At 45.9% G+C, this 20,035-nt stretch overlaps 1 long non-coding RNA gene across 1 annotated transcript; it reads left to right on the forward strand.

Moving 5' to 3' along the window:
• The first annotated feature begins 694 nt into the window (after positions 1-694).
• On the forward strand, positions 695-13,330 carry LOC121095653. The gene is made up of 4 exons (XR_005830170.1): positions 695-851; positions 1,589-1,835; positions 9,338-9,453; positions 12,892-13,330. It is a non-coding gene; the product is annotated as an uncharacterized LOC121095653 (long non-coding RNA).
• The last annotated feature ends 6,705 nt before the right edge of the window (positions 13,331-20,035 follow it).

A 20,035-nucleotide genomic window follows, 5' to 3' on the forward strand; every position in this document is an offset into this window, starting at 1 on the left:
GCTCTTGCTGATGCCTTAGATGGGTGGAGATGATTCTGTGAGAGGTGCATGGTAAAAAGGTCTCACCAGGTCCCTTCACGTAAGGTTCACCCTGAAGACTCCTCTGACTTTGCCAGCAACATCTCCAGTAATGCCAGTGATCAACTCATGAGGTGGATACCTGGCCCTGGGAATGAGTGTTTGGCCATGGGCAGAGCAGGAGATAAGCCCAGTTTGATAAAGTCCTGGCCTGACAAGTGTTCTTCCCAGCTCTCTCACAAACTGCTGCTCTCTGGCCTCTTATTCCAGCTCAGACATTGAGGAGCATTCATGTACGAGTGCTGCAGAACACTTGAAAGGTGACATTATTTACAGCTTCTCAGACTGCCTCCCTTGTGCTACTGGCTTATGAATGCACCTATAAGCTCAACAGCATGTGTTTTTTCCAAAGGACAAAGTCTATTTGCGCATGGGGAGCTGTCTCCCAAAAGCCAGAACTCTGCAAGCAACCCACCTCTACCCTGCCGCTGCCCAACAACAGCCCGTGAGCTACAGATTCAGCTTTTGTCCAAAATACCGACACAAAGCTGGCCATAAAATAAACATTCGTTATGATATTTTTCTTTTATAGCTCCCAACTATTGTAAACTGTGGAGGAACAGAGCTGCAAAGCTGGCCATTAAACTGTCTGCTCTTTCCTGTTTGAACAGGACCTCTCCAGGGTTTTAGCTGCCTCAACCACCATGGGTCAACATCCAGGAAGGAAGACGTTTCTAAGGAAACCGCGGAGGCTTTCCACCAAGGTGGTTGCATGAAAGCACTGAAACTGGTGAGAGTGACAAAAAGCAGTTCATTGGATAATGTAGAAAAAGGTAAAAAGTTATTGCACGCAGACTGTTTTTATAATGAGGCCATTCAGGCATAAAATCACTTTAAATAGGTAGTTTGTTTCCACATTGCAGAATTATTTTCGTCCTACTCTTTCAAGGAGGAGTTTATCTAGGCACAGTGGTGTATAAATAATAAATAGCCTTGGGGGCAAGGCATTTTTACTTTTTTCCCCCCGCTTCGTATCCTGTTGCAGTTGGTCTCAGTCTGCAAAATGAATTTTGTTTTCTGAAATAATATTATTTACTTTGAGTGCAGTCCTCTGCAAGAGGCCATGAATTCTCTTCTGCAGTTGCAATGTCCCAAACCAGACAGGAGCTTTATAGTCCAACGTTTTCATTAAATGGCTTTTCTGTGGGTTGCAGGGCAGTTTGCTATGAGGATCGGTACAGTCCCATTAGCTCAGGGACCTCCAAGAAAGCTCTGTGTGTGTGTGCATCCAGTGTTTGGACTAGCTGCACACTGTGAGATGCGAATGGTCCAGGGGTAACCCCGTGGAGATCAGAGGTGCAAGATCACCTGAAGGTGGTAGATTAAAGAAGGAGGTAACAGCCACTGTGCTGGAGATGCACCACTGTGAGACTCTCCAGACAGACACAACAGGTTTGCTTCTGTCTCATGCAATGCTAAGCATCTCAATATATTTCTAACAGTAAGCACCTCTGATATGGTAGCCAGCAAGACCAGGAGGTCACACCAACACCTGCTTCTCCTCCCACAGGGTCTCATCCTGCCCACTGGGAGCCTATGAGGTCTGCCCCCGTGGCAGTGTAATGAGGGCTAGAACGAGCCTACCACCAACACCTGCTTGGAGGAACCAATTTAGGGTCTGACCCACCAGCCTAGGCCTTCTGATGGATGGAGGTGGTGACCAAGAGCCCCGGAGATACTCTACACCTGATTCAGACCTAGGAAAGGAGGGAAGCTGGAGCAGCCCTGGGACCCGCTCTGTTCACTTCTGCTCTCGTGTAAGTTTTGTGGGCCGTTTTGGGCACGTTACCAGTGGCTTTCCACTATTCAGTCACAAGGGTTCTTGGTTTGAATCTTGGTCTCTCTCAACTGGCTATGATGTTTGTCATGTTCCTGTGACACAAGTTTGTGTGTTGCTTCCCTGCGCTTCAGTCCCTGCAGGGAGCCCTTGTTAGGTTGAGCAGAACTGGACTGAATAAACAACAAGTATTTTGGAGCCTCAGGGCATGAAAAAATGGAGATTTCTTTCTCTAATTTGCTGTAGCCTCAGACTTTCCCTATAGGCTTGATGGGAGAGAAAGAAAGTAGGGGAGATGATTCTTCTCACCCCTTCCTTGGATTGCCAACTGTGCATCATCAGGGATGAATGATAGTAGTGAAAGAGGCAAGAAGACAGGGTTTTGGTATGAGCTTCTTGGGATTTGGTGGGGAGATCCCAGAAAGATGAAACACGCAACAGGTGGCTCATGGAGGAGAAAAACAGAGACCTGCAGTAGGGAAGGGGTTGGGTTCAAGGGGCTCAAGTGAAGAATCTTCCCCACATGTGCTAGAGAGGTCCAGGGATTGTATCAGAACTTTGAGCCTGGGGGAAATAAACAGAAAAAGTTAAGGAAGGATCAGCCTGAAATGATCCAGACACACAATAAAGTCCCAGGTTGCTGGAGGGGGAGGGAGCAAAATTCCTGCTTTCCTCAAAGCGTCTGAGTGATTAGCTCTAAAAGCCATGTGCCAACGCTCCTCTGCGGCTGCCGCTGTTCAAGATAAAATAACAAGTCATCTGTTGGAGCAGAGGTCCTTCCAGACTGAAGTCTAATTTCTGTGCTCCAGGGGCTTAAGTGCTGGTTCAAAGGTCACCAGGCAATCCCAGTCGCTGCGCCAGGATGAAGCTCATTTTCCCTGAAAGCAGAGCCCGCAGAGCAGGACCCTGCGCTCAGCCCATCGCATGCGGTTGGGATCTGCACAGTCTCAGCGCGAAGGAGATGTTTGGAGATCAATAGCCTGGATGGGTGGTGCCGGAGCAGATGCTGGTTGTGTCACTGTGCTGAGATAGGGGCTTACCTTTGCTCACATAGCCAAAAAGCTTGAAGCACAGAGCTGCAAAATAAACCTCAACAGCTAACGATAAGCCCAGGGGAAGCCCACGTGGCGCCATTCTCTTGCACCAAAACTCTCTCTCTCTTTGTCCAGGAGCCATGTTATTGCTACATAAACTGTGCCTTCACCTGCATGGTGGGTGATCTTTGTCTCTGCAAAAGATGCAGAATGCTTGCAAATAAGTTTAGGTCTCACTAAGCTCTTCACTCACACCACCACCCCCCCTCAAAAAAAAAAGGCGCCTTTTCTCTTTTTTTTTTTTTTTTTTTTTTTTGTTAAATGGAAACATTCATATTTGTGGTTTGAAAGGACCTTTCATTTTGGTTGCATGCCTCTGGTTTCTTATTACTGGAACAGCAAGAGTTAACAGGGTTAAAAGGGTGAAACACAGTGGGGAGAGCAGCACCTGAAGCACAGCAGAGACCCAGGGCCTCCCTGGTGCTTGGCACAGTGATGCCCCTGTCCTTACTGGAAGGAGAACTGCCATCAGCTGAACCTGGTGGTGGGCTGCCCGAGAGCTAGAGCAATGGAAAGGTCACACACTGCTAGCCTAGAAGACAGATTTTCTTTTTTTTTTTCTTTTTTTTTTTTTTTTTCCTTCCTCAGACAGCATGGAAAAACACAGTGCTAAATGGCTAAATGCAATGTAAAGTAAAATGAGAACCCCTTTATCAGCCAGGTAAAGCTATAGGGAGAACCTTTCATCAATTCAAATGCTTGAATTAAAGGCAAAACTTTGAAAAATAAACTAAGTAGCGTGCTTAGGAACCTGAACCCTGTTTTAGACTAGATGTTAGCCCACGTTTCACCTGGGCCATCCTCTTCACTTATACACGGCTCTGGTTTTCCTCTAACAAATCACATTCTTACAGTCCTCGGTTGCCCTTGGAAAAACCACTGCCCTTCCCCAGAAAGAAACAACCCACAAAACCCAAGAAGCAACTACAACTATGCAACTGTAACACAAAAGCTCTCCGGGGCTTGTTGAGGTGCCCTGCAAAGCATTCAAGGTTTTAAAATGTTTGCTCATTATAAGCAGGAGCAGCTTTTTTCCATTACAAAGTGATCTATTTCACAGCTTTCAGCCAAAAATGTCAAGCAATCAAGCTGCAGTTATGCCTTAACAATTGCTAATATATTTCGGCACCTAATGAATCTATGCAAAAAAGGCAGGTAAAGGATAGAAACAGCCTACAGTTAACTCCTGCCCTCCCCTTGCAAGGATTTTTATCCCTTGCCTCCCAGTCTTGTGTTTTTACTGAGTGGCAATTAATTTAAAAGATCAAGATAGAAGAAAGATGGAAACCTTATTACTGGTGTTATATTTCCATACTAGTTTTGCCCAGGGAAAAGGTTTCCCAGGAGATTAGCTAATAGTTAAGCTATTAAAGGTTTCTAAACTGGAAAGGTTATTTGCAAGGTCAGACAACTTTACTAAGCTGGTAGTTTCAAAATTATCCTGGGTTCCTTTACTAATTCATCGATCAAAATGACACGTTTTAAATTATGGATGAAAATGGAACAGATTTAAGTTCCCGTCATGTAACCCTTGCATGAAAACTACACATTACAAGCCTCTAACCGTAGTAATTTTTAAGTGAGAATGAAACATTTGTTCTTATTATGAAGTGCTGATTTACTACAAATTCACAAAGAGCTGAACCAGCCTTCACACTGAAAACAGGCAATCAAACCAGCTTCTCCCAGGTGTTTGGAGCAGTTAATGCACCGCTATTGCCCCACTAGCTTTAGTTATATTTCCGATTCCCAGTTAAAGGTAGGGAATGCACTTCCATGAGATGGGAGGGAAATGCAGAGGAAGGAGAGATATAAAAGAGGGCTCTTCTCACAGATTCACTAACGTAAATGAAAATTTCTTTATGGGAATCCAAGGGAACTGCGGAGGACAGCTGAGCTCCTGTGACCTGTCTCAGGGCAATGCTAAATCCCACCTGGACTCAAGGCAGGTCAGCTGGGTGCCATGGATGAGAGCTCTGTGTATTGGTGTCCCAGCAGAAATGCTCTGGACCAGGCCAAGGGCCTGTTGTTCCCCTTCTGCTTCAGCAGAACTCCTTCATCTACATCAGTATCTAGACCATCCAGGTCTGATGCCACCTGCTAGGTGATGTATGGGGTTTCCAGGCTAGCTCTGTTGTTCAGCTGCTGATCTGCTTTGCAATTATTCCTTATGCCAGGACCACCATTTGGGGATGATTCCAGATCGGGCACTGCAGAAACTGCGTGTAGATTAACTTGCTTTGGAGAGGCTGAGCACCTCTTACGTTTGAAGTCAGGCGCAGAGAGGAACATCTGCTACTTTTCATGAGAAGAAAGTGGGGTATGAAGGCAGTAGGGGTTAAATGAACCTGCAAAGCATTAGCAGGAAGACAGGTCCGACCAAGACTGGATCATGCAGCAAAAATCCAGGCTATGTTTGAGATGAGTCCATAACCCGTCAGTTTTGTTTACAGCTGAGGTTGTCACTGGGGTTTCACCTCTGTACTGAAGCAGGAGGAGCCAGATCCTTCATGAGCAGGACAGAGCTGCTGAGCCTGGTGCCACTGCTCGGGGTTGTCCTCTGCTTGGACTGCTGCCCTGGCTCCCTGTGCCACACAGGTTCTCCCATGTCTCTGGAGTGTGGCAGATGCATACAACGTGTGAGTCTGCTGATAGACCAGTTTAGGAATGGCTCTAGAGGTACAGTCCCAGTTACAGTCCATGCTGCTGTGATAGTGGCGCTGGGCAGGGGTTTGCAGAGAAGCATCACTCAGCCTTCTCCAGAAAAGAGGGCCTTCTAAGGAGTATCGAAATGGATACCAAAAAACAGCTTGGTATTCTGGAAAAAAAAAATAAAATCTTGAGCATTAAAATTGGTCCTTCATCACAGAGGAAGGAGACGTCCCCAGCTTAAACAGAACAACTTCCAGCCTCGTAGGGAACGCTTGGGAGGCCCAGACTGGCAGAACTTGAGGCTTTTGCATCCTGTGCACAACACTTGGAGCTCACAGGAGCCCTGTCGCCCCCGGAGCTGTGCTCTCACGGCCAGTTACGTGCTGTCAGAAGTATGTGCGCCGTTTCATCGCTGGCTGCCTTGAATCGTCCGGTTTTGTGGGCAGCAGTGGCGGTGTTGCTTTTCTTTCCATCTGGCCCCTCTGTGTCCTCCAGCAAAGGAGTCAGCACTTGCGGCTGCAGCTGTAGCAAAATCCATATGTCGAAGCTTGGATCATTTTCTTTCCCAGCCGAGGCATCTGGATCTGTGGCTTGTTCAGCTAATAGCCTCGCTGGCAGGGCTGCAAGCAGCTCTGGAGCTAAATAGTCAGGGGGAGGCTTGGGGAGGAGCTCACCTGTCCTACAGGGCACTTTTCATTCTTTTATTTGAAAGGATGTGACTCATTGACATAAATTTCATAGACATGCAGTGAAAAATGCTACTGGATAATAATGACCTCCTTTCAAAGTCTCTGCTATTGTATCTCCTGCTACTTCCAGAATTGCTCCTGTCAAGATAATGTGTTTATAAGGTTTTTTTCATTGTGAATCAGTTGCAAAATATTCAGGCACCAGGACATATGGAAATCATATGAGGTTTTACTGCATTACACTTGAAAGTGATCTTTTTAATAACACAGGGGCTCACAAGTTGCAGGATGCTGTTCAATGCCTGACTGCTGAGGCATCAACCAGAGGTGGTGCATGGGAGGAGGGGAATCCAAAATTCCTTGTTCTTTCATCTTTGGGGGATCACTAAGCTATCTTGGTTCAAAGTGTATTTGGTGATGGTCAAAAATCTCCCACTGAACTTTTTTCCAGGGAGAGCACAGGCTTTGGTTACGTCAACACCATCTGTGTTCTCAAAATGTTTGTTTTTTCTCTCGGAAATGGAAACCCCCACTGGTGAGCAGCCCTGTTCTCTGATCCAGTACCTGACAAGGGGATTTGTAATGATGATGAGCATAGTGTCACCCATCATGGTGATGTCTCCTGAGCTGGCACCTCCCTGCTGCCACAGAGCTGAAAATGAGACATGAATGATGATGTGAGCAGGAGGTGCCAGGGAGGGGACTTTCTGACTATGGCTGTTCCCACCCCTCATTTCTTGCCTGGCCCGTACCTGATTGCACAAATTACTCCTTATGTAGCTCCAGCCATGCCTACTGTCACTGAACTCCCTGTTTCTTGGACTTCTTTCCACCCTTAGCATCCTTATGCTTTTCATGGGGGGTAACAGACCATCATTTCTCTAGCAGGGATCAGCTGTAGAACCTGCCCGTGGCTCTGATAGTTGTTTATATGGTAACTTGAAGGACCATACAAAGAGGCATTACACAAGGCCAGCTCACTGTTGCTGTTTTTTGGCAAGCTTTTTTTGCCTTTGCTGTTCTGAAGGTGAACGAAGCCTTGCACCCACAGAGGATTCAAGGGGTAAGAAAGTGCATCAACCAAGCTGATAGAAAACCAGTCCAAACCGATGTGGGCAGAAAAGTAATTTACTTTACAGAAGGCCTGAAGCAGAGAGGGTGGAAGAAAGAGAGCAAGAAGGACAGACAGACATCTGCCACGCAGCTCCGGCACTTGTAACAGAACCGATGTGTTTGTTCAGACCCGAGCACAGACTCGTTTACCCAGGCAATTCTGCTGTCACATGCCACACGCCAGACAAAACCATACATCAAAGTTACCAAGCACTGCTAAGCAGCAAGCGTGGCCGTTTATCATGGAACGTTACATGTACGCTATTTCACCATGGAATGCGGTATGTTATGCTGGAACACAGTGGCAGCCACCTTCAAACAACGCTGAACGATCAAGCCTTCCTCGTGCCAGGGGAAGACATCAGTTAGCTATTATAGTGTGACCATCAAGCTCACTTTTTTTCTTATTTAAGCTTCTCCGCTGAAGCTGTATCATTAAAACTTTCCTCAATTGCTCTCTCCTTGGGGGCGAAATTGTTTGTTTTTATATATTAAGAGGATGCACTTCATACTGGCGCCTTTCTTAATTTCACCTCTGAGATTCACCGGTTCAGCTTCTGGAACAAGAAGTGGCCGAGCAGATGTATTCTAGTTGACCATCATGAATCCTGTAAACTGCAAGCTTTCTTTAGGGGACAGCATGTGCGTTATTATTAAATCAGAAAACATATGTGAATAATTGAGGAAAGGGATACAGCATTTAGCTCAGAAAATGTGAAGTCAGCTTGCTGTGAATAACATATCTCTGCATTTTGACCTGTTGCTGACAACAAATATATTTCACTATTACCTGGATAGCAATGATTGGGGTTTTTTCCTCCACTAAATGAAAGCCAGTTGAGAGAAGCTGGCAACAGACAAATGATGCTCATTCCACCCCTGCTTTTACTTAATGGGTAATATCAAGATCCTCGGCATTCGTTGGTGACATTACTATTAAAAACATATTTCTTATCTGGCTCTTTTATTCCTACAAATCGAGCATGGAAATAAATCTGTGCTGATGGAGCAGTCAGCACGCAGCTGTGGGAAGGAGGAGAGCTGGCCCCAGGCTTGAGTCCACCGAGCTGTGCACCTGCCCGGGCTGAGCTCGCCCAGGCATCATCTTCACACGGGGAACCCCAAAACCCTAATCCTCAAGGAGCCAAAATATGCTGGACTCAATAGAGAGGACGCAAATCCCGAAGGGAGCGTGTGACACCTCACTGCAACCACCCAGCCCAGTGCTGGTGCTTTCTGGGGAAGGACTGGGACACCAGTATCCGTGTGCAATACTTCATGTGGCAATCCCAGGTGGAGTGCCAAATGGCAGCAGAGTGTGCTGATCCACCGTGCCAGGCACTCCAATCGTGGGTGGATCCTATCCTATTAATTCAATATATAGGTATTTTAATATGTCAATATGTGGATGAAATAAATTGCCAAGTGCAAAATAATCCCTGGAAAGTTGTGTGTGTGTGTGTTCTTCCAAGCAGCATTTTCTCTATGTGTGATACATGATATACAAACACCATCCTACCCAGATCAGGTCTCTATGATTAAAAATATATGATTAATTAAAATTTCATATGAAATTCTAGCTTTAGTGAGTACTGGAAAACATTACTTTCCTCTTTTCCCCTTCATTCCCAGAAAGGCTTTTACTGGGGAAGACAAGTAAATGTTTCACAATTGTTTTCACTATGGAAGAGAGTTTTTTAATCATAAGTGTTGCTGAGAACAAATGAAATTGCCTTACAAGGTTGGTTTAAGGTACTAAACCGCCCCCCCCCCCCCCCCCCAATTGTTATTAATGTTGTACAGGCAAGGTGGGACAACACAGTGGATCACAAATGAAAATAACACCTTTATTTACATTAATCAAACATGAGTTTGAAGTTGTTTTGCCTCCAGTTTATCTGAGTTTCTCTGTTTATATTGTTATCTGTCCCTAGAGCATGGCCAAAGCTTTACCTGGTTGTCTGGAGTCAAGAAAGACATACCTTCAGGCTTCTGGAGATCTACAGATGGGTCACTTCGGAGTGCTAGCAGTGTGTGTGGACAAGATCAGGTAACTGCCATCGGGGTTAGTGTATCTGGTGACCAATTCTAATATTGACAGGAAAAAAACTCTGATCTGTCTTTGTAATGGCATCACCCAAGGACCAAGTGGAAAAAAGACAGAGGGCTGGAAAAAGAATGAAAACACTGGGTGCCTCCAGATTCCATGCCAGTTCAAATATTGCCCCCATCTTGTTAATTTGCTCTTTGCAAAGCCCTTGAGTAGGAATAGGCTCGGTCATTTAGCCACAGGAGGAGATACCGTGTCTCAGAAAAGGAATCCCATCGCTCCTGTTACAGGGTGGCCAAAACCCACCGAGGTCTCCTAGGGAGGTACCTGGCTGCATTTCTCATTCATGAATTTCAATACAAAAGGGAAATTCTGAGGTCTCAGGGGCTGACTGATGGGTGTCTCTGGGTGTGCAAGAGCCACACTCACTGCTGGGATTTCAAAGACAAACCCTGAGATATTCCAGCCTGCGCCCTGCAAGCAGCCCGGGTTAAAAAGGAATGATGTTCCTTTGTAGGACTCCCTCAGAAATAATGTGATATGGCATCAAAACAACAATCCCTTATAGTGCCATTTTGCTCTCAGTTCTACAAGGACAACATGGCACAAATCGGTCATAGAAGATTGATGAGGCCACCAGGTGAAGTCTGGGTGAAAACCAACCACTTCCAGATTGAGCACCAACTTTGCCTTTATACTTCGACCGAAAGCACAACTTTATTGCATGAGCATAAGAAACTGGGGAAGGTACTAACCACTTTGGAGCCAGGTTCTTTATGCAGTTCTTGTTTGTGATATTTTTCCGTCACGACTGAGCATGGTTTTAATTTAGTGTCAAAGTGAATCTGAGACTGATAATTTTAATGATTTTTTTACTGAGAAAAGACATTAAGCTACTTACTTTGGCTGCACTTTCTACCCTGCAGAAATTATTTATCCAAGCACAGCAGCAAAGTGGGTCAGGAGAGGAATAAAATAGAAGCTGCCCACAAAAATCTTGAATCCCTTGCAAAATTTGGACTAAGACTTAAGACACTGGGCAAAAACCACTTGCCACATTCTCCATTTCAAAGGAAAGGTATCAGTTCAGACAGCGAGGCGAAAAGGCTGCAAAGTTAGAGCTGCAAAATCTCTCTCCCATGGTTCGTAAGCCTAGCCACAAAGCAGGCAGCAGAGAAGGATTCATCTCTCAAAGCTGCTCTGCCCTTTCCTCAAAGGCATGTAAATCCCAAAGAGCGAGTTGTTTCCGTGACTCCATGAAAATAAAGCAGAGAAGGCACTTGGGAAAATGTGAGTGAGCAACAGCGCCCACGGGGAGGAGAGGAGGAGGAGGAGGGGGGAGAGAAAGTTTTTTTTCCCTGCAGTTTCTACCACAAACTACTCTCTTTAGGTCTAGTAGGAGAGTCACATCTTTTCCCAGCTCCCCGAGATGAGGGGAGCTATGCCGAGCCCTAGGAGCGAATCGGGAGAGTGCACAGATAGCATCGATGGCTGTCGGTCCCCTGCGAGAAAAATAAAAAGCTCAAGTTGCAAAGAAAGGGCGATCTAGGAGTGAAGCAGGAGAGAAGCACGCAGGCTGCCAGCAGCTCCATGTAGCTCCAGCTTCACCGTCAAGGCTGCAGCAAAACCTTGGGCTAACTTCTTGCTACAGCAAAAGTCACTTCAGTGCAGCTGGGAGGACTGGAAAACATGCCCCTATAAAATTATATTTGCAGGGTAACCAGAGAAAGAAGAGATGGCACCGTTTGTGAAAGCAATCTGAGCGGATGAGCAGGGACGCACAGGGAATGCTGGCAGCTCAGCTAATCAAGCAGGATCCAACATCAATAACCCAGAAGTGGAGGACAGGAGATAAGCCCTGGCACAGGTGTTGGCAGAAGGGTGTTTTTCCCCCATCACCAACAGAAATCCAGCCACCCACAAACCCCCAACATATTTCTCCTTACAGTTAGCCAATTAAAACCCCAATCTTAACACCGATAAACTTCAGGTGGTACCATACACTGTCAGATATTTGTGCCTCCCGGTGCTGATGAGCGATCCTACAGGACTGCAAGCAAGCAGTAAGGCATTTCCACCCCCAGAGCAGGCAAATGAAGTGATATCCCAGGAGGAACCCGTGGACCAAGAGGATGAGACAAATGGGATTTTCAGAATCACTCTGAGCTGCACAAGGCCTGATCTCACTGAGGTTTATTCCTGGTATCTGTAGGAGCATCGTTCTTGGGGTTAGTCGCAGCCGAGGCAGAGATGGGGGCTGTGCAGGCGCAGGCAGCATATGCCGAATGGATGCAGCCAGGCAGGCTGGGAGCGATGTCTCCTGGATCCCAGCCCTCCTAGGGAATCTGGCCTTGAAGCACATCCTCTGGGGTGACATCGCTAGTGACTTCCATGGGCCACCTGGGGCATCAGAGACAGACCTGTGAGCACAGTCCACCTCTCCTCACCCTCAGAGAAGTGTCTCAGAAGACAAAACTCACAAGCAGAAAAGCTGAAAAGTGCCTGAGACAGTAGGAACAGACCTTCAGGCAGGAAAGCAAGTGACTTCTGGGGTAAGACAACTGGTATTTGCACAATAAAATTCCAGAATGACTCTAGATTCACCTGGCTGAGGCCAGATTTGATCTTTCGCTTCCATGTAAGTCAGCTGTTAGGTTGCTTCTTTTCCTTAGGTGTTTCCATGATTATTTAATGAAGCCCTCCCACTAACTCCTCACTTGAAAAGTGGGAATTCAGACAAGTTTGAAGAGCCTTTGGGGGATAAAAAGATAGCTGAGTGAATCTGGCTTCTCCTCTGATCATACACCATAGGCTATTGGTTTCCATGAAGCGATTAGAACCAGAGGTGAGACCTGTGGGCAAACTGGAAAATATCGTTCAGCTCATCCCACATGATCTTTCCTCACCAAAACATTAGGAAGCCAAGCTGTGTGGTATGGAGCAGCCTCAGATTGCTCACAGATGTCAGATGAAGAGAAGAAGTTCATTTCCGTCTGGGAAGGAAAGGTCACCAAGGAGCACAGCTCATGGCAGCCTCCACCGGCACATATGTACCCACCAAACATGACACAAGGCTGCTGTCGGGGACGTTTTCCATGCAGGCAGCACATGTCACAACTCTGGGTGAGGTTAGGTGTGTGTACTCAACCTCAGACACCCACTGCCTTCCAAAACTTTTTAAAAGTATTTTCTCCCTGAGATTGTCAAAGAGCATCTCCTCAAGGTGGGTGTTTTCCAAAGAGGCTGATTGTGCAAACAAGTCGTGGCGGATGGTTAGAGTGGGAAAATGCACAGCTGGAGGAGCGGTGGGGCTATATATTTCGCAGTGTTTGGACTGTTTGTACGCGTAGCCTGAGTCAGCAGTCTGCATTTTCTCCCAGGCAAGAATAGATATTTCATGCAAACTTTGCCATCCTGTTCTTGTTTCCTGCATATAAGAAATGACCCGAAGGCAGAGAAGGAGACAGCGCAGAAGATTGCGATGCATGAAGGGTACTAATAAGCCAGGAGCATTTTAAAAGGAAGCTTTTCAGCACCTGAATTATTTAGCAGAAGAGTTGGAGAAGAGGAGGGGATTACTGGCTGACTGCACTGTGGGAGCCAACAAGGAGGTGCGGTTGTCACAAACACAGTGAGGAAGAGGAAGACAGAGTTTCTGCCAGCGTGTGTTGGTGTGCACTGCCCTGGGGACAGGTGACCCTCTGGAGCAGAGCAAATGGCTCTCCTTGGGCACACGGGATTATGTGTCTGCATAGCTGCCTCTCGGCCCGATGAAAGCAAGAGAGGTCCCATCACCACAGCCCGCGTGTGTGCTGGGCACCAGTCCTGGCTCCCTTGGCAATGCTTCCCTGCTCCATCTGTAGGTCTGACTGAGCTGGACCGGGCATCTCCCATACAAGAGGTTATGAATTTGCTCCTGGAGTTGACCCTGAAGGCAGGAGTTCAAGAGTTTGAAGAGTGCAGAGGGCTGATGTCTTTGCTACCAGCAAGGCGGTTTATCCACAAGACTATCTCGCTGTGGGTGCCACCTGTTAACACTATTTCTGATATTGGTCTTTCTACCCCTTCTGTCCTTCCATGGCATGCATGAATCCTTTAAAAATCAAGCAGTTTCAACCAAATAGGAATTGTACTTTTTTAAAACAAAAGCACTTTAAAAAGCCTGTATACAATGTACAACACAGAATTCATTTCCTTTGCTAGAAATTTCTCTCTGAAAATCACCTCAGCTTTTTGGGGTCTGACTTTTCATGAGGGGGAATGTGCAGCCTGAATCTGAGCCAGTCAAAGCTCAACACTTCTGCAAAGTCAGCCTTGGCTCCTCTGGGAACCAGAAGCTGAACAGGCCACATGAGAGCTACCAGAGTCGTCCTCTGGAGGAGATGCAGAGCTGGTATCTGGCTCACATATGGCTGGGACCATCCCAGCGGAGGCTTGCAAAGCCTGGTAGTCCAGACTGAATTTCAGCTGGGGATTCGTATTAGCAGGTCTGGAGCAAGCCTATTCTGCTGGCTCAACTACTTCCCATCAGTGAGTCGCTCAGTACTTTTCCCCTTCCTGGTCTATGTACCTCTTTTGAGACAGCCATAGATCAGGAATTCATCTTCAGATGAATTGTTGCTTGCCTGGAGTTTGTCACTGCTTTGGGATCATCAGCAGAAAAATGCCTCAAAACATTCATCATCATTATCATCATTATTACTGTGATTGCTGCTCATTCCTAGGAAAGCAACAGAAGTTTCTCACACAGAAATCCCTGATAAACCATCAGCAAAATTTTATTTATTTATTTATTTATTAAAAAATAAATTTTTTTCCAGGAGGAAGAGCAGGGCCCCTCCTACCCCTTTGGCCGGTGGGGACTCAGAGCTGTGTCTATGTGCAAGCCGCACGCTCGTACAAGTGCCAGTGCCGGGCTCTGTATAACCTGAGTGAAAACAGCAACAGGTAACTGGGAAATAGATGTCAGCAGTGCTTCTAATCATTGCAGGCCTCCTTTGACACATGTTTTTAATTGCTTTCAAAAAGAAAAAACAAAAAGGAAAGAAAAGAAATAAAACCCGTTATGAATAATCTAATAAGCTTACCAACCACCTGTGAAACGTGGCTTCCCAGCTGCAGAAAATCAAATGCAAGAATAGAAAACAGAGCATTCTCCGAGGCAACACACATTCACATTAGACGCGCGTCATTCCAAAGCCGCAGAAGAAAAATGCATTAATGCCATTTTTGGCTCACGGTGCACATGCCACTCTGTAAAAAAGTATCTCGGAGGAGTATTTATGTAAGGAACACAGGGAATCTGCTTTAAAGTCAAAAGGTAGAGGGGGAAGATGGAAGAGGGAAACCTGCTCCTTGGCATCATTTCAAATGAAAAGAACATCATCGTCAACAAAAATCCCACACAACATTAATTTGAAGGATCACAGTCCAGCAGGCAAAATTACTCAGGAATAATTAAGCATGTTTCCCTGATACAAAGATATTCAGGAGTAAGTGTTCAAGCAAAGTTAAAACGCAGAGCCGTATAGGCATGGCTTTATTCAAGAAGTAATTTGTTTTCCTGGTATGAAAAGAGGGTTGTGTTCACTGCATTTTGGAGCCACCCAGCAAATGTCCTCATGAAGCTGTTTTTCATGGGAAAGAGCTGTTTCACGGAGGGGAAAAAGGTAACATCCTGACATGGAGGGGAAAAAAAAGTAAACTATTTTCAAGGCTGTTTTGACATGTTTTTCTTCTACACAGAACCAGACTTCAAATACAGCTTCTTAACCACGACAGCTAAATGACCCACCCAGAGAACTCTTTTTCCACAAACAATATAGCGTCGGGAGAAGGAGCCTGAGAGGAAAAGCAAACAGTCCTTAAAGCAACTGCTTTATTTGGATAGTTCTGAACCACTGGTATTGGGGGCAGATTTTAAGTCGGTGGGCGTGAGGAGAGGAAAGCTCATGGTTTTGATTTGAAGTAGCCACATCAAAACCTGTTTTAGAGAAGGGAATGGCAGTGTTTTGAAAAATACATCCTTCTTAAGGGGATGTTAGGGAAAACAATTCCATAGCCTGTTGAATGATAAAAGCCAACATGGTGGCTGAGGAGGAAAAAAAATTGCCTGTAAGTGAGGTTCTTGGATAAATCCAAGGTATACCTTCTTGGGTCGCAGCAGTACCTTTAGGAGAAGGCAATTGTCCTGCACACGTGTTGCTAGTGGGCAGGGAAAGGCCAGCAAGCAGGACTGGTGTCAAGATGTTGTTCTTTCTTTGCCACTGAATGGACTGCAAAGCTGCAATTGTACACACAATGTCAGCAAGAAACTAAAAACTGTCTGTCCCGCCCCAAAGAGACTTGGAGCCCCCCGTTATGGATCAGATCCATCCACCCATCGTGTCTGGGTACCTCCCATCAGCTGAGTCCCCAGGTCTTTGCTGGTGCAGCAATGATGGATGAGAGACCAATCTGCACGCTGGTGGCCGTGGGATGGTGCTGAACAGTAACAGAGAGGGGCTGCTGAGAAATTCTCAGACTCTTGTGGAGCCTTCTAGCCTTGGACTTTGCCTTTTTCATGCACTCCTGATAACTGTATTATAAACCTACTCTGTAGTTTTATGTGGCGATAGTATTTCATTTCCCCTGCTACCACAATGATGCATCTCCCCCAGACGGCTGCTCCTAGATCCAAAGGAGCTTTTCTTATATTCTGTGAACAGGTGAAGAAAAGCAAGGCAAAGCATCAGGCAATTCTTCTGCATTGCCAGAGGCTTCTGGGCAAGTGGGGGACGAGAGCAGCCGAGGATGGGTGATATTCCCACCAAAGTCCAAGCATGGGGTGGTGGCTGGACCAGCAAAGGCCCAGTGTGCCAGCCCCTTCTCCGATGGGCTGTGGCGTTTCTGGCTGAGGCACCCAGAGATCAGCAGTGCACTTCCACAAAGGTTTCTGAGCCCTGGAAATGTGTTTTCATTCCAGTGTGGAACAAGAACCAAACTTTTCAAATGCTTCCCTGAAATGGATTTGTTTTTTTGTTGTTGTTGCCATTGAAACATCTGTTTTCAGATTGAGATCAGGGTTCCCATTTAGATCTTTCTTTGCTTATAAATTGACCCCAGAAACTCTGAAAACTTTCCCATGAAAATGTTATTAATGGGACTATTTCACTGCAAGACGTTTTGGTTTAGATGAAGCAGTGTTTTCTAACAACAATGACAACAAATCTCATTAAAATGTTTGAGTGGCTCCAGTCTCCAACAGCACCAAGCGGGTTTTTGAGCATCTTCGGCTCCTGCAGCATAAAACATGCAACAACAAAGTAACATTATTGTCACCCATCAGATAGGCAATAATACGGTATTCACTATGCATGTCTGTAATGGACCTACATCAATGGATCTTTGTTTGCAACAAATCTCTTACAAAAATGGGGAAAAGAAAATGCCATGAAATACCTCCAGACTCTCAATGCCATTCAGCGAGGATGCATTTTGGTCATTAATCACTCACATTTAGGCGAGCAGTTAGAAAAGCCCAGCTGTTCGGGGCCACAAAGCTTCCCTTTATTATATTAACATCTCCCTACTAACAGGACAACTTCAACACATGATCTCCAAGAAGGGCCATAATGCGTTATTCCCAACATGGTCATTGTGACATTGTTTTAAATTGAAAAGTTCACTGACTCAATACCTTTTAAAAATCCCAGCTCAGCCTAATTATCTTCTGAAGAGTTTTGTACAGGCGATATCTGATTTCAAACCAGCACCGCGTTTATCCGGCAGCTCCCAGGACATTGTGGAGTCTCTGGGGAGCATGAAAGTGAGCTCTTGTTTTCCTCTAAAAAACCTCCAGAGAAAGCACGTGCTGGCAGCGGTTATGGATACGCTCCCTCCAGAGATGCACTTTTGGGATGGGGTCAGGTACGGAACAAGGTCTGAGCTGCAAACAGGTGGGTGCTGATAGATGTAACCTGTGCTTAGCGCCCCATCCTGCTAAAGCGCTGACCGACTGACACCTTACTCCTTCCCCATCCAGTAACCCATGGTGCAGAGCTGCTGCATTTCCTCTGCCCGTCTCTCATTCACACCTTTTTTTTTCCCCCCTGAATCGGACATCCTGCTACTGGCCTCACACCCACTTGTCCAGCAATGTGGTCCTTTCTGCTTCCCACTGTTTGCCCTCCTACTCGCTGGCGCCCGACCGCACCCATAGCTTCCAAGTCTGGGCTTTCCCAGGGGATTTGGTGCTGGGAGGGATTCAGGCAGTGCTGAGCCACACTGTGCTGCTGAGCACCTCCAGGTAACGCTGGATCCGGCCCACGAGCATCCTGCCGTGCAGGACCACGCTCCCTCATCCTGGCCCCGGGGCCAGGGCTGCGCATCTGGAGCTGCTCGCATCCGCCCCCTCTTTTGGCAGTACCTCTCCCCATCGATGCCTTCCAGGGACTAAATCCGCTGCTGTTCAAACCCACAGCTTTGGAGTGGGTTTAAAATTTCCCAGGGCACATTCCTATGGCCTCTAGTTTCCAAATTCCCAGGAATTTGCCACACAGACACGCTCTTTTCCTTTATTTATTTCTTCCAAGTAATTAGATGGGGGATTGTTTGCTACCTGTCATACCTTGGTTTAAGCCATTTGGGAACAAAGTGAGGAAAAAAAAAAAAAAAAAAGACTTGCAGTGGATTAAGGCTGCTGATTGTAGTAACAAGAGGAGGTATTTTAATGACAGGTTTAAGACTTGCTAAGTAACTGCCATGAGGATTATGAATACATTTTGTAACAGGGTAAGATTAACAGATAATCCGTTTTAACAAAAAAACAAAAAAAAAAAAAAAAAAAAGAAAGATGGCGAATGGCTTTTTTAAAAGAAAAATAAACTACAAAAGCACCAAAAGCTTTTGGAAATTCCACATGAGAAAAATTTTCCCCACAAATGTTGACATCATTAAATATTTTCAGGTCAGTGTCCTCAGCAGGACTAAATTGGCCTGTCTTAACGTGAGTGGAACGGTGTTGATTTATACTTCATTTAACTTGGGCATTTTTTAAATGAACTAACAAGCTTCTTGCCAAGGAGCAGCCTGGCATCCTCAGCTGCAGGGAGCGCAGTCCGCAAGGAGCAAGCCGCCTTTCTTACAAAATGAGCCCTTGCTCCCAAACAATGCTGTTATTGATACCTAAATGTCATATGGAAATTTCGAGGACACTTGGGGCCTTTCTCTTTCCTGACTCCAGGAGACTTGATCTTAACCCTCGCCAAACTGAGTCTCTGACCAGCCATTAGCTTTTGGATTTGACCCTTTCATTCTGTATTCATCACGAGTAACACAGAAAAGGCTGTATTTTCATTCATTATCAGCAGTGGGAACGCACTGGCCGTAACACCTTCTCAGCCATGCACGCGTGGTTTTATATCCACAAGACCCATGCAGGCAGATCTCTGCTGACAGCGAATGAGTTTCTGGGCACGTTTTGGAGGTTCTGAAGACTTGGATGCTTGTGCTTGGTGAGGGATGTGGCTGCTCAGACATCTGCCAGCTGTAACGCAAGCCCAGCATTGACAGGAACGGCTACGTCTATTCTCTGGCCAGCAGAAGCTGGGACTGATTTCTCCTTACTATCATTTTAAAATGCCTTTTATTCCAGTATGAAGAAGAACATAAACTTAGAAATGAGTTAAAAGTGTTCTCAGGAGATGTTACGGGCTCTTTCGGTTAACTTGAAGCTGAGCTTCACCAAGTCTTTTTTTCCAACTGCAAAATCAGGGAGCCACTGGATGCAGCAGGACTTGGACTCCATAGCAGGAATCTCTGGTCTAAAACATTTCTGAGCTGTACCTTTGCAAATAACACAATCTTTTTTTCCAAGAGGGAAGTACTGGTATTACCACACCTCGTAAGGTGCCCATGAGTGACACACCTCAGCAGCCCTCCGCTTAAAAGCAACAGAAAACAAGCACTCCGTGACAATAAAAAAAAGAATTAATAGATCATTTTCGGTAGGAAGTATGTTATTAGCCTTTCATTCTCAGTCAGCAGAGAGAAATGAAGATCACTGCCTGTCACACTGCAGGTTAAATCCCAACTGCCAAAGGCATCACCCAGGGATGGGTCTTTTCCTGTCTCAGACACAGGGGCAAGACCGAAGCTAGGTTGCTGCTGTGACATTAAATTGCGTTTTAGGGCTGCAGAAGGGCTTTCTAAGATTACACAGAGACAAATGAAAGCAAACTGTGATTTAAATGAGGGTCGGAAATGTAGCTCAGAAGGACAAAAGAGTCTGGACATAACCTTCCTCAAGACTCACTGAAATCAGGGCAAGCCATTTCACTTAGGACAGGTTTTGCAGCAAGGTTGTGGTTAAGTGTCCGGTTATGGTCTTTGTTTGGTCCATGGCCAGAGAGAAGCAAAAACTGCTTTTTCTCCCAGAGAAGCAGTTTCTTGCCAAGTATCCCCACACAAAGAAAACAAACACACGAGAAGGCACCATCACAGATACCTAGGGAGATAAGCTGCAAAAACATGTGCTCTGGGCAAAAGTGCAAGGTGCAGAATGTGAGTTCATGATCTACATGTGTTCTTCACTCTGCTTTGT

Source organism: Falco naumanni, chromosome 11 (genome assembly GCF_017639655.2).
Source record: "Falco naumanni isolate bFalNau1 chromosome 11, bFalNau1.pat, whole genome shotgun sequence".
Classification (NCBI taxonomy): Eukaryota; Metazoa; Chordata; class Aves; order Falconiformes; family Falconidae; genus Falco; species Falco naumanni.